Raw genomic sequence first — 13,163 nt, forward strand, 5'->3', positions numbered from 1 at the left:
CTTTTCAAAAGCTGGGTGAGAATTGCAGGATTAGGCTATGAACATACTGGCTTCTCTCTTCACTCTCTCTGATTAAAGACAGTTACAATGCTATGAGCTGCCCTGGAATATGTGATAAGGAAAAGAGAGAGGTGTCTTGTCAAGAGCCAGCAAGCAACTAAGTCCCCAGTCCAATGGGCTGTGAGATACTGAACCCTGAAGACCACTATGCAAATGAGCAAGATGAAGCCTATTGGTCTTCACTTTCTGCCACTGAAATCAAAGTGTTGACTGAGCTTTCTGAAGCTCTAATAGGAAGTCCACGTTCATGTCTCTTTCTTAGTCTCTAGAAATTTCTTGCTTTCTTTGGTTAACACAACCTTTCCTCCTTCAAGGGTAACAACGGTTGACTGAGTCTCTCACACTATATCACTTTGACACTTCTTCTCTGTCTCCTTCTTACACTTACAAGCAACCTAATGATTATACTTGGCCCACATAGAGGATCTAGGAAAAATCTCTTCACTCCAAGGGTCATCTAACTATTTGCCTTAATTTCATAGGCAACTCTAACTTCCCCTTTCATGTGCTTCCACATATTTACTTTTCAAAGATTAGATCAAGACAGCTTAAATGTTCTCACCACAATTGTTGACTCTGTGAGGTGATGGATGTATTAATGAGTTTAATTAAATCATTTCAGTGTATACATGTAGCTGGAGTTTTCTCCAGTCCTGCCTGGTCCACAGTCAGGACAAATCTCTCTCACCTGCCAGTCCCACAGACACTTTGACCCAACCGAGTAAACACATAGAGACTTATATTGTTTAAACTGTTGGGTCTAATGGCTCAGGCTTCTAGCTATCCAGTTCTTACATCTTAAATTAATCCATTTCTATAAATCTATACCTTGCCACGTGACTTGTGGCTTACCGGCATCTTCACATGTTTCTTGTCATGGCGGTGGCTGGCAGTGTCTCCCTGACTCAGCCTTCCACTTCCCAGAATGCTCCTCTCTCCTTGTCCCACCTACTTCCTGCCTGGCCATTGGCCAATCAGTGTTTTATTTATACAGAACGATATCCGCTGCATATACATATATCAAAACATCATGTTTGTCCAGTGGTGGTGGCACATGCCTTTAATCCCAGCACTTGGGAGGCAGAGGCAGGTGGATCTCTGTGAGTTCGAGGCCAGCCTGGTCTACAAAGTGAATTCCTAAACATCCAGGACTGTTACACAGAGAAACCCTGTCTGGAAAAAGAAAAAGAAAAGAAAAATAATCATGTTGTACTCCAGAAATATATAGGTCTTCTATTTGTTAATTAAACATTTTAAAAGATGTTTTCAAGCTGAGTGTGGTGATGCTTGTTTTTAATCTAGCACCATGAGGCAGAAGCAGGAAGATCTCTGAGTTCAAGAGTAGCCTGGTTGCTTATCCAACCAGGGCTGTGTAGTGGGACCCTATCTCACACAAAAAAGCAGACTTTAAAGAGGCCATTATTCCATATAACAGGCAAACCATGTTTGTTTTGGGGAGAGCCCTGGCGGCCTTGTACAAGCTAAATATGTACCTTACCCCTGATTATACTCTAACCCCTTATGGAAACTTTCTTATCAAGCACTGTGTCAAGTTAAAAGTCAATGTGCATGAATCATCAATCATAAACTAAAATGTTCCTTGAAGCAAATAAAGTTTATAAAATAAAAAAATGAAGAGGCCCTACATTATCTCTTTCAGTATTTGAATGTTGCAAATATCTTAACAATTCTCCAAAAATGGTGAAGCACATATCTATTGTCCAACACTGCTGAGAAGTTTAATGCTGATAATTACTTAGAGTCCCTCTTTGTCATAATCACCTAACCATGTCCAGCGTGTCCTTTACACATAATCCAGGGTCACTCATTGCATTTAATCATCAGGTCATTTTAGTTTGTTTAAAGGTCTTCTTGTTTGTTGTTAAGTTTATTAGCATGCACAATATTTGGGGGAATACAATACCACATTTCCTCTCTTTTTGTCTAAAATTTAAAAAAGCTTATAACTAATACAAGAAAAATTATATCCAGTAACTATATACAATATACACAGTCAAGATTGCATTAACAATGTCTAGTCCATTAACATTTGACAGATTCAGATAAAAAACTCCAATATATATATTGACAATGTCCAGTGCAGTAACATCTGATAAACTCAGACCAAAAAATTTTCATACTTATCTTATTTAAAACAAGTAGTTCCTTTTTAAAAGTAGATTCCATAATCTCCCTTTTTAATCTTATCATATCCATATTCCATCTTTTTTCTTTTCATAATACATTCAGTAGTCTACCTTTTGTCATTTTTATATCGTCCCCTTTTTCTTCAGTGTAGATTCAGTGATCTACCTATTTATCCTATTATTTCTTTATCTTTTTTCTCAGAGTAGATTCAATGATCTATCTCATATCTTATTCTCTTTTTCTTTTAGCTTCCTAGGGGTGAAGATATCTTTAGGGAATCTTGAAAAGAAAATTTTTGGGTTAATTGTCAAGTCCTGTATCATTTGTCCAGTCTCTGCATAAAAGGAAAGTTCAGGGCTTGTCATAAGTCCTTGCTTGAGTAGTCTGTCAGGCTGGATCATCTCAGCTAGCCATCTCAAAATTGTCCTGACCAGTTTGTAGTCCAAAGTCGATTTTTCCATGGTTTTAAATGGCTTAATGGCTTTATCATAGTCCATGTGGAATCATCTTTGTGGGGTCCCGTCATCCTTTTGAAGATTTCAAAGTCGCTGTTAGACGTGGTCATGGTTCCCTTTAGATTTTTTTGTGTGTGTGCCTCCTCTGTGGTTTGGAGCAATCACAGTCTGATAAATGTCTGTTTCTCAGAACCATGAGTATTCTTCCCTAAAGAGAATATCTTCACAGCAATTTCTCCCCACCATTTGTCTTGCCAAATTTGTTTGTTGTTAATATCACGGACCATGCTCTAGCCTTGAAAACAAGGAGTCCCATGTGAAAAGCAATGTCCTGGAAGCCACTGGAAGGGACAGGCTTGGCATCCCAGCCCACATCCTCTCCAGATAGTTAGCCCACTTCATCAGTCCAGCAGCTTCCATAAAAGATTTATTCACACAGACTTTATATTTTAGATTAATTTGTTTACTTGGAATGTGTATATGGGTGTGCACACATGCACACATTCTACAACATGCATGTGGGGGTCTGAGGAAAACTTGTTTGAGTGAATACTTTCCTTCAACCATCTGTCTCCTAGGACTTGAATTCCGGTTGTCAGGCTTGGCAGCAAGCACCTTGCACACTGAGCCACCTCACTAACCTCTATTCACTGAGATTTACCCTATGCGACCTCATCCTGAGCTCATTCACGGAGGGAAGCTCTCTTTAGGATGTTTGTTTTATAACGTGGCATTGCATGGGAAAATGAAACCAGTGGGGTTGACAAGAGGCTGGACAAACACATGAAGGAAATGTTAAGAATGAGTTGTCTGATATTTCTGAAAACTTCAAACATATTTCTACAAATCTAAAAGGCTATAAATACATGTACAAGCTAATAAAAATGGACAAAGGATTTGAACAGATACTTCATCGAGGAAGATTGACAGGTGACAAATATGCACATCTGCAGATAATTCAACATTGTCACCCATTTGAGGAATGCTATTGAAAACCACAATGAGCCCCTGCCGCAAACCCCCACGGAAAGAGATATGGAGAACCAATAGCAGCTTATTATGAAGTTATTATGAAGTTACATAAAAATTAACCTCACAACTTAGTAATAACCTCCTAGTGAAGAGGGAGAAAAGAAACCTATGTTTACACAAAAAATCATACATCTCATAACAGCATCATTCATTAATTGTTAAATACTAGAAACAACTCAGTGTTTTTTCAAGGGGTGAATAAATAAACTATCATACATCCAACTAATAGAAAACTTACCAGCAGTGAGATTGAACACACTGATGTATACAAAACCATAGATGAATCTCAAATGTATCATGCTCAGTGAAATAAACCAATATCAAATGCGATGAACTGTATGGTTCTGTTTATAAACATATTGGTAAAGGTAAGCTACAGGTGCATGGAAGTGTGACCAATTGGCAAGGTTAAACGTTAGAGAGTTTGATGACAAAGAGCAACACCAGAGAACTTTGGAGGGGGCCAGAACTGTTGTGCATCCTAATTTTGATGGTAATTACATCATACCATACAGTATTTCAAGTTCTGGACACAGGCAGACTTGGTAGCACACATCTATAATCCAAGCACTTGAGAGGTAAGGCAGGAGGACTGCCATGTATTTACAGCCATTCTTGTCTACAAAGTGAATACCAGGCCATCCAGAGCTATACAGCAAGACCCAGTCTCAAAAGAAAGTCCTATAAATGTGTAACAATAGATGTGTGATGGTCTATGTATCTTGTGATGGTAATTACACAGCTACATATGTGTGAAAACACAATGGGTGGATGTCAGTCTTTGTAAATTACACCTTAAAATGTTTGTTTAAAGAATGCTAAGAATGCCTGCACAGCCTCACTAGGGCAACCGTCCAACAAGTGACTGTCAACTGGAGGCTGGTTTGTAGAATGCGTGGCTAGAGGAAAACAACATACAGATATCTTTTTGCCCTAAAGAACTTGCAGAAGAAAGTTCAGTTGGAGATGAAAAATTGATTTTTTTTCTTTTGGTGACAACTTTAAATGGTGAATAATAAAAATATACAGTTCTCTCAAGAACCTCCCAAAAGTGTAAACTAAAAAGTTCCTTAACCCCATCACCCCTTCTTGAAAAGAACCATGGTTTATAGTTTAGTATTTACCTGCCTAGAACATGTAAATATGGTTTTTTTCTGCTGAATAAATGAGATTCTTGCACTCAATACACATTGGCTTTTTTATACTCAAGGTCTTCAACAGATGCACATATTTACATATTATCTATATATAAAGGCTATTTGATTCAACAACATGTTCTGTTCCAAAAGAGACCCTGATGGAAGACAGAAGAGGCACAATTAAGATGCTTCACCATGCTAGTCATCTATATTTGAAAGTTAGATTGTGTGCCACTGTTGTTGTGACATAATTTATTTAAATTACCTCCTAGTATTCAATATTTAGGTTCTTCACAGTTGGTTGATATTGCTAAGCATATTATATTGAGGTGCCCTGTTTATAATATTTTTACAATTCCCTCCCTCTGTTCTCCCATTTTTTTCTCCCCCTTTCTTTTTTATCTGTCCTGGTATTTGGACAGAGGGCCAAGCACCCCAACATGTGACCATATCCCTACAATATTTTTTGTACTTTAAGGTAGAATCTTATGCTCTAGCCAGTCTCAAACTCATTATCCTACTGCCTCAGCTTCCTGAGTTTCTAGGTTTAGATGTATGCACTACCATAACAATAAAATTTATTTCTAAAGTGGAATGTCAGATCTATATAATTTGTATTAATTGGGTATATGTAATTTCAGTTATATAGCTACTGCCAGGTTGTCTTCTCTAGAAACAACTACAGAGCTTAAAATAAAACATGAGTGTATTTTCCCACTTCCTCACTCTCAAACCTTGCACTTATGTCTTTCATAGGGTCATGATGATATTGAGTGGAATTTTGCAAGAATAAAGCTCTGGGTGAGATACTTGGATGAAGGAGGCACATGCCTCCACCTTTCCAATTTATCCCTGGCCCTAAATAATTTCTCTATCTTGGAGACTGATTTAACATCACCTTCTGTCCCAAAAGAGAACCTGATGGTAGACAGATGAGGCACAACTTGAGAAGCCTTACAGTAAGACTAAAGAAAAAAAGGCATTTCTCTAGACACAAAACTATTTTCCTCCTTACCTTTCTTCATGACAGTTAATATCTTAAATATCATAAAATCACTGTAACTTATGCTTTTGTTATTTGTCAGCCAGGAGCCACTGTGTCATTCTACACTCCTGTGTTTACCAAATCACTGGGGCAGGGGAATGATAAGGATGCAGGCCAACTGAAAGCTCTCTGCTGTGCTGAGTCACAGGACTGCCAAGCTGATATAAAATCAACACTATCAGGTACCACTTTCCCATTGGGACTAGTCATAATAGTTCTTGACAAAAAAAATAGTTCTTGGCTGGTTCTAGGGTGTAAAAGCAAACTCTAGCTATGAGTAGACTTGACTTGGGTAGGGTCCCTGTCACATACAAGCAGCTGTGCGATGTTGTGACAGTAAGGCACCTGTTTGTCTTTTAATTTTCTCCTCTTTGCAATAAAGCAGCATAATCTGGTGCCCTACCAGTCTGTCAAACAGGTTTTCTGGTCCATGTGAAGTGAGCAGGCCAAGGTGAGATGAGGTGAGGTGAAGCAGAGCAAGGACTATGGGATGGCAGGTGTGCAGCACTGGACACAAGGCCCTCCCTCTGTCACTCATGAGTAGCTCAGTGAGGCCTTGTCCTGTGCAAAGCAAGAGGTCTGGTATGTGGAAACCCTCAGTCTCCAGATGTTCCTCAATGTTTGTTCCTTTTGAGACACGTCAGATCCTTTGGACCAAAGCCACACCCCACCAGAAAGTACCAGCCTCCAAATAGAGCCACAACCAACATATCTAATCATAAATGGGATGTGGGGCCTAAGCCCACCCCTGAGGGTGAGATGCCTATTTTGAAGACCCAGGATGGCAGGATGCAGTTACTGCCTAGAGTCCCAACACTGCAGAGGCTAGCAAAAGAGGAGTAATAGTTGGAGGCCAGTTCACCAGTCTCAATAAAATACAGCAAAAGAGGATGGCAGACATGTTTTTGAAGAAGGATCTTTGGTTTTCTGTTTTCTTATATCAGTGCCCTTGACTGAGAGAACAAGAATGGCTTTTGTTCCATAAGATCCTAGGAGCTACCAAGCTTTCTAGCCTATACCATAGGAAAGTGAAAGTTACTGAGCCCCAAAAGTCTTTTTTTTTTTTTTTTTTTGGAATTTTAAGACATTCTCTCATAGCCCATGTTGGTCTCCAGTTCATTATGTAGCAGAAGATGCCCTTGAACACCTGGTAGATCTCCCCATTTTAATCCTGAATCCTGAGGAAGAAAGAACCAAGTCCTCAGTTGTCCAAATTAAAACAAGCTGTCTTTCAGTGCACTCAACACTAGTCTGTCAGGTTTCTCCCCCAAGTCCAGGTTTGAGAGAGCAGCCCCCACTGGCCTCTTGAAGTCCCTCTTATAGGGGAGATAAGGTGTTCACAGGAATGAGAGGATTGGTGGTCATTCATTGTTAAAAAGGATACAATGGAAAAGGGAAGAAGAAAGGCAAGGACATATATCAAGTCAATGGGAGTTTCAAGCAGTTTACATCAGACCAGGAACTTACTCTTGATTAGAAGGGAATTAGCACAGGACAAATGGCATTAATTAGCAAGTACTTAACCCAGAACAAATGGACTTATCTGCTGTGGATGATTGATTGATAAATAAAGTGCTGATTGGCCAGTAGCCAGGCAGGAAGTATAGTCAGGACAAGGAGAGAGGAGAATTCGGGGGAAGTGGAAAGCTGAGCAAGGAGATGCTGCCAGCACTGTGATGAGAAGCAGCATGTTAAGATACCGGTAAGCCACGAGCCATGTGGCAACTTATAGATTAATAGAAATGGGTTAATTTAAGATATAAGAACAGCAAGCAAGGAGCCTGCCATGACCATACAGTTTATAAGTAATATAAGTGTCTGAGTGATTATTTTATAATTGGGCTGTGGATTGCAAGGGCTTGGTGGTACCTGGAGAGAAACTCTCCAGCTACACTTACCTCTTAGCTATAATGTAGCACCAAACAACCAGGAACTTCTTTTTAATTGTTTTATCTGTGAACAGAACTTTTAACGTGCAAGTTATATTTTCTTGGTTTCGGTCTTCATTAACCTGCTTTGGTCTTACATTCCTGTCTTACATTTTGGTCTTCATTAACCTGTTTTTGGTCTTATATTCCCCCCTGGCCTGTGTAACCCTTTCAAATATTTAAAAAGTGATCAAACACTGCCTGGGGTTGAAATTGGGAGAACAGAATCCTTGCATTTGATAAATAACAAGTAATAACATTACTGTTACATTGAAAAACACAGGGGCCCAAAATTATGATCAATAAGATAACTATCAGGGGATGAATGAAGGGAGAGAACCATCTCAGCCAGGAGGGTCAGTCATGTTGAACCTGAGAAATTTTGTTAATCTCTGTATGCAGGTCATTGATCTTGTTATCAATGGTGTAGGAGAAATCTGATATGTTAAAACAATATATTCCAGGGAATTATTCACATCCAGGATTATATTTTAGCAATAAGAAATCTATTGTAGCCCTATTTTGTAGGACTGTTGTCTTAATTCTCCTATTTCTTGATTAATTTCTGCTAATATCTTTGTTGTAGTATTAGTAGTCTCAGCTATTATACAAGCTATTTTAGAGATCTCTTTTTGCATTGCTACAACCAAGTCAGGAATAGATGTCTTTGTTAGGGTTTCCATTGTTGTGAAGAAACACCATGACCAATGCAACTCTTACAAAGGAAAACATTTGAGGTGGTTGCTTACAGTTCAGAAGTTTAGTCCATTATCATCATAGTGGAGAGCATGGTGATGTGTAGGTAGATATGGTGCTGGTTACATCTTGATCAGAAGGTAACAGGAAGTGGTCTGTCAGTCACACTGAGTGAAGCTTTAGCAAAGGAAACCTCAAAGCCCACCCTCACAGTGACACACTTCCTCCAACAAGGCCACACCTACTTCAACAAGGCCACACCTAATCATATTGCCATTCCTCTTTGGGATTATGGGAGCCAATTACATTCAAACTACCATGACAGGTAACAGAAAGGTGGCTGCATTTGCCACTGAAGTGGAGTCTAGCAGATATAGTGAGTCATCACAGTCTTCAGGGAGAGATCTCCTGATTCTATTAATAGATCACAGAGACTTACTAAATGGAACAGGTTTGGTAAGTGATACATCCTATTACACATATGCTTTATAACCTGTGGAGATGGCAAAATAAGTGTTATTCTCACAGAAAAAGTTCAATCCCAAGGGGTGAATGTTTTCCTCTGGTAATTGTTGTGTGATACTTTGTTTGTGTTCTAACAAATAAAGCTTGCTTGGAGTCAGAGGGTGGAGCTAGCTATTAGTTAACCATAGAAGTTAACTATCAGCTGCTGATCTTCCAAAGGTACCACAGCCCTACATTTGAAATGTTTAACTGAAACACTTGTCTGGGTGGAACATGGCCTTTGACATCAGAAAAATTACAGGCGTTAGAAAAGCTGGCACAGGAGTAGCTAAATGCTCAGCATATTAAAGAATTGACCAGTCCTTGGAATTCTCCTGTATTTGTCATTAAAAAAAAATTGGAAAATGGAGAATGGTAACAGATATAAGAGCCATAAATAAGGTGATTCAGTCAAAGGGCTATTTACAGCCTGGAATTCCCCTGCCTTCCCTATTACCTAAAGGATGGTCTATTACAGTTATTGATTTAAACATCATTTTGTCACTATACAAGAAAAGGATAGAGAAAATTTTGCCTTCATAGTACCTACTTATAATAATTCTCAGCATGTTAAGAGATATCAATGAAAGATTCTCCCACAAAGGGTTTTAACCAGCCCCACCCTGTGCCAATATTTTATACAACAGCCATTGGTGGCTAGCTGAGATGATCTAGCCTCACAGACCGTTCTAACCAGGACTTGAGACAAGCCTGGCACTTTCCCATCACACAGAGACTAGACAACAAATGATAGAGCTAGCTCTCCCAGGACTTGACAACTATCCCAATTTTTGTTTTCAGGGTCCTGAAAGATGCTGTCACCCCCAGACAATAGGAAGCAACTTTTTAGAATATATCACCTACATTACCAAGAGGTGGGGTGGGCAGATTTTGGTCATTCAGTGGGTTATGGATATTTGTCATCATTTAAGGGATTGGTTACAAGTTGTTATTGGTAATGGTCAGGAAGAAAGCTGAACAAAGAAGATTAGATTCAGGGATCTTGTTCTGAAAAGAAAAAGGAGGATATATAAATGATAAGCAAAAAGGGCAGATTTTTGGATCTACAAATTTAAACCAAAAAAGCAACTACTAGTTTTAAATATTTTACATTGGTATGGATTTTTATATATTGATACAAATTTGAGTTTATTTTTGTTATACTGTATATATATTTCTACTCTTGTTTAAGATATTTTTGTATATTGATACATATTTAAGGTTATTTTGTTAGAACCTACTTTACATATGTTTCTACTCTTGTTCAAGGTATTATACCTATAAAGCTCATTTAGCAATGTAATGTAAATTTCCAGTCATTGAAAATTATTATTACAAACTATTTAGAATAATAAAGAAATGCAGTATAGTAGTTAATCACCTACTACAATCAAACTTGTAGTCATGTTAGTTATCTTTTCAAGGTCAAACAGATATATTTTATAAAGACAGGTAGTCTTCAAACTCTTCAGAGACCTATAAAATGTGGCATTTTGATAACATTAAGTTTGTTTTGTTTTGTTTATGACAATGAGCTATGTTTGCTCCTGGCAGCACCAATCTACTTCAGAAAAGATGATGGGCATTGAAGAAACTTTATATGGAGTTTACTTTCCTTCTGGCAAAAGTTAGCCACTGGGCAAGAAAGTGCCCTTGCCTCAACTGCTGATAGTATGCTGTCTAAGTTGGATAAGCAACACACAAAAGAAAGTGACTGTTGAAATTTGCCAAGACAAGGTGGGACAGTCCTCCAAAAGTCCTGCTTCACAGAAAAGTCTGTCAGATATTCTAGGCCTGTAGGCTAAAGATGGATGTCCCAATGTTACAGAGGAACCTTGTGTGACTGTCCAGGCACCCAGCTGTTTCTGTCATTTCTTAATTTTGGAAGTTGTTTTGCTCTGCACTTCCTATTTACTCAGGTAATTTTATATCCTTCCCAAGTCTCTGATGAAGTTGAAGACTAGACAGTTATAGTTTTTCCTGTTGCCAAATTCAGAAAAGAAACTCACAAAATAGGTGTAAAGTGTATAACGTTGAGAGATATAAAAAGATAGTTTTGGGTTGGTAATGCAAGTTAGGATAGAAAGTGAATTAGGTACAACATTTTGGACTCACCAAGATAGGACAGATAATGGAGTATTTTCTCTGAATTTGTCAAATGTTCATGAATTAGATATTGTTAATATAATTATTGCCCGTATACATTTGTATATAGTTATTGTATAGAGTTTTTCTAACCTTTGCTTTTTATTTAGACAAAAAAGGGAAATGTATGACATTTTGTTTGTATTCTGACAAATAAATCTTGCTTGAAGTCAGAGGGTAGAGCCAGCCACTAGTTAACCATAAAGGTCTAGAGGTCTGTACAGAGAGAAGACAGGAAGTGATAAGGTGGGGCAGAGACAGGATCTTGGCCCTTTTGGTTAGAGGAACCAGAGAGATAGGAAGCAACTGGTGGCTGCTCCAGTGCTTCTCTGATTTTTCAGGTTTTTACACTGATATCTGACTCCTGGTTTTTATTGGCAAGATTAATTAGATTTATGCATCAGGGGAGTACATGATTGGAAGTGATGTTGTAGTGGGGAGGAACATTAGTAAAATAAAAACATGGACAGTGGTGAAAAGGGTATTATTTACAGGAATATAGGCTATAGCTTTGGAAACATTTACAGAGGCATGCTCCATTGAATCACCTGGTAAGTTGGTGTAATGCTTATATGTGACTCCTATTCCTTAAAGATTTTTTTTCTTAAGAGTCCAGAAATGAAGAATCCCCTGTGAAACAAAAGAAATATGTCTGTCCACTGTTTGACACTAGATGGAGCCACAGAGTGGTATATAACTGATTAGCTGCTGACAGTGGCATTTCTGGTATTTTAATTTCAGTGAAAGAGTTTTCTTTTTCTTTTCTTATCTTAACACATTTTTACTTTCCCTTATCAGAACTTGTTAAGGAATACTTGATTATGCTCAAGACTGTGTTGTTTTTTGGGGACTGGTCAGTCAGGTTAGTTGATCCCATTTGTTGTCCTTCTATCTGGTTAAAAACAAACAAACAATTTGTTTTCCTTCCTACAGCCAAACAATGGGACCTGGTTGGTTGGAAAAGTCCCTAGTCTTAGAAAGTAATATTAATGTATTTCCTGTAGCAGGTGTCCTATTTTCCCAGTTAATTTACAGTTAGGGGCAAGTCCTAAGGCTAACTTGAGCATAATTGTCAACCACAGAGCAACTACAGCAGCAATCAAAAGCAACAAAAAAAGAAGTGAAAAAGTTTTAAACTTTAGAAATCTTAACTTTTAAGGGACCACATTCAGTCACAGTCTACCTCTTCTTATTCCCTTTCTCCTTTGGGTGTTCTTGGTCCTCCAGTGCCTTGTTAAGGTGAGAGTGATGAATCCAGGTAGAAATACTGGCAACTTTGTTGGCAGTGAGAGTCTGGAGAATTACTATCTAAGGTTTTTTTCCACCTGGGTTCAAGCCTGTCTGTTTTGAAGCAGTGGATCAACACAGCATCTCTGGGCTGGAACAAGTGATCAGGGACCAGTACCCAACAAGTTGAGCTGTGTGTACTTGGGGGAAAATCTTATCCAAAGTTAATTGCAATCCTTCCTGGGACTCAGAAGTCATGGTGGGACAATCTGAACATCAGCTGCACTCAAAGATCATAGGGGGTAGTCTTCCATACACTATTTCATATGAGGTAAACTTTTCCTAGTAGGGGTGCAGCAGATCCTGAGAAGAATATAAACCAAGAGATTAACCCAGTTACCCCAAGTCTCAAGAGTGTAGTTAGTTAAAAATCTCCTTTAAAGTCCTGTTTGTCCTTCCTACCTTCCCTGAACTCCAAGAATGATACATACAATGGAGTTGCCAACCTATAGTAAGAGCCTTAGAGAGTAATTTAGACAATTTGATCATGAAGGCTGGCCCATTGGTAGATCCCAGAGGTCAAATCTGGGAGTGATTTCCATTATTACTTTCTTGGCTACAGCCTGGGCTGTTTCTGTTGGGATGGAAAGGCCTCTACCCAGTCTGAGACAGTATCCACAAGAACCAGCAAATATTTGTATCCATATGGTCCTGTGTTGACTTAGTGAAGTCAATTTTTCCAAAATTCACCAGGTACAGTACCTTGATTCCATCATCCTGATGG

General features: G+C 38.6%; 1 protein-coding gene across 1 annotated transcript in view; it reads right to left on the minus strand.

The window, feature by feature from the left end:
* Window positions 1-1,773: 1,773 nt before the first annotated feature.
* Window positions 1,774-13,163, minus strand: part of LOC128119183 (zinc finger protein 431-like) — a 52,634-nt gene continuing 41,244 nt past the window's right edge. Inside the window, exon 5 of the transcript XR_008221488.1 lies at window positions 1,774-2,958. The gene's annotated coding sequence lies outside the window, so the exon portion shown is untranslated. The remainder of the gene's footprint in view (window positions 2,959-13,163) is intronic.

Source organism: Peromyscus californicus, unplaced genomic scaffold (assembly GCF_007827085.1).
Source record: "Peromyscus californicus insignis strain IS unplaced genomic scaffold, ASM782708v3 Scaffold_23__1_contigs__length_62951481, whole genome shotgun sequence".
Taxonomy (NCBI): Eukaryota; Metazoa; Chordata; class Mammalia; order Rodentia; family Cricetidae; genus Peromyscus; species Peromyscus californicus.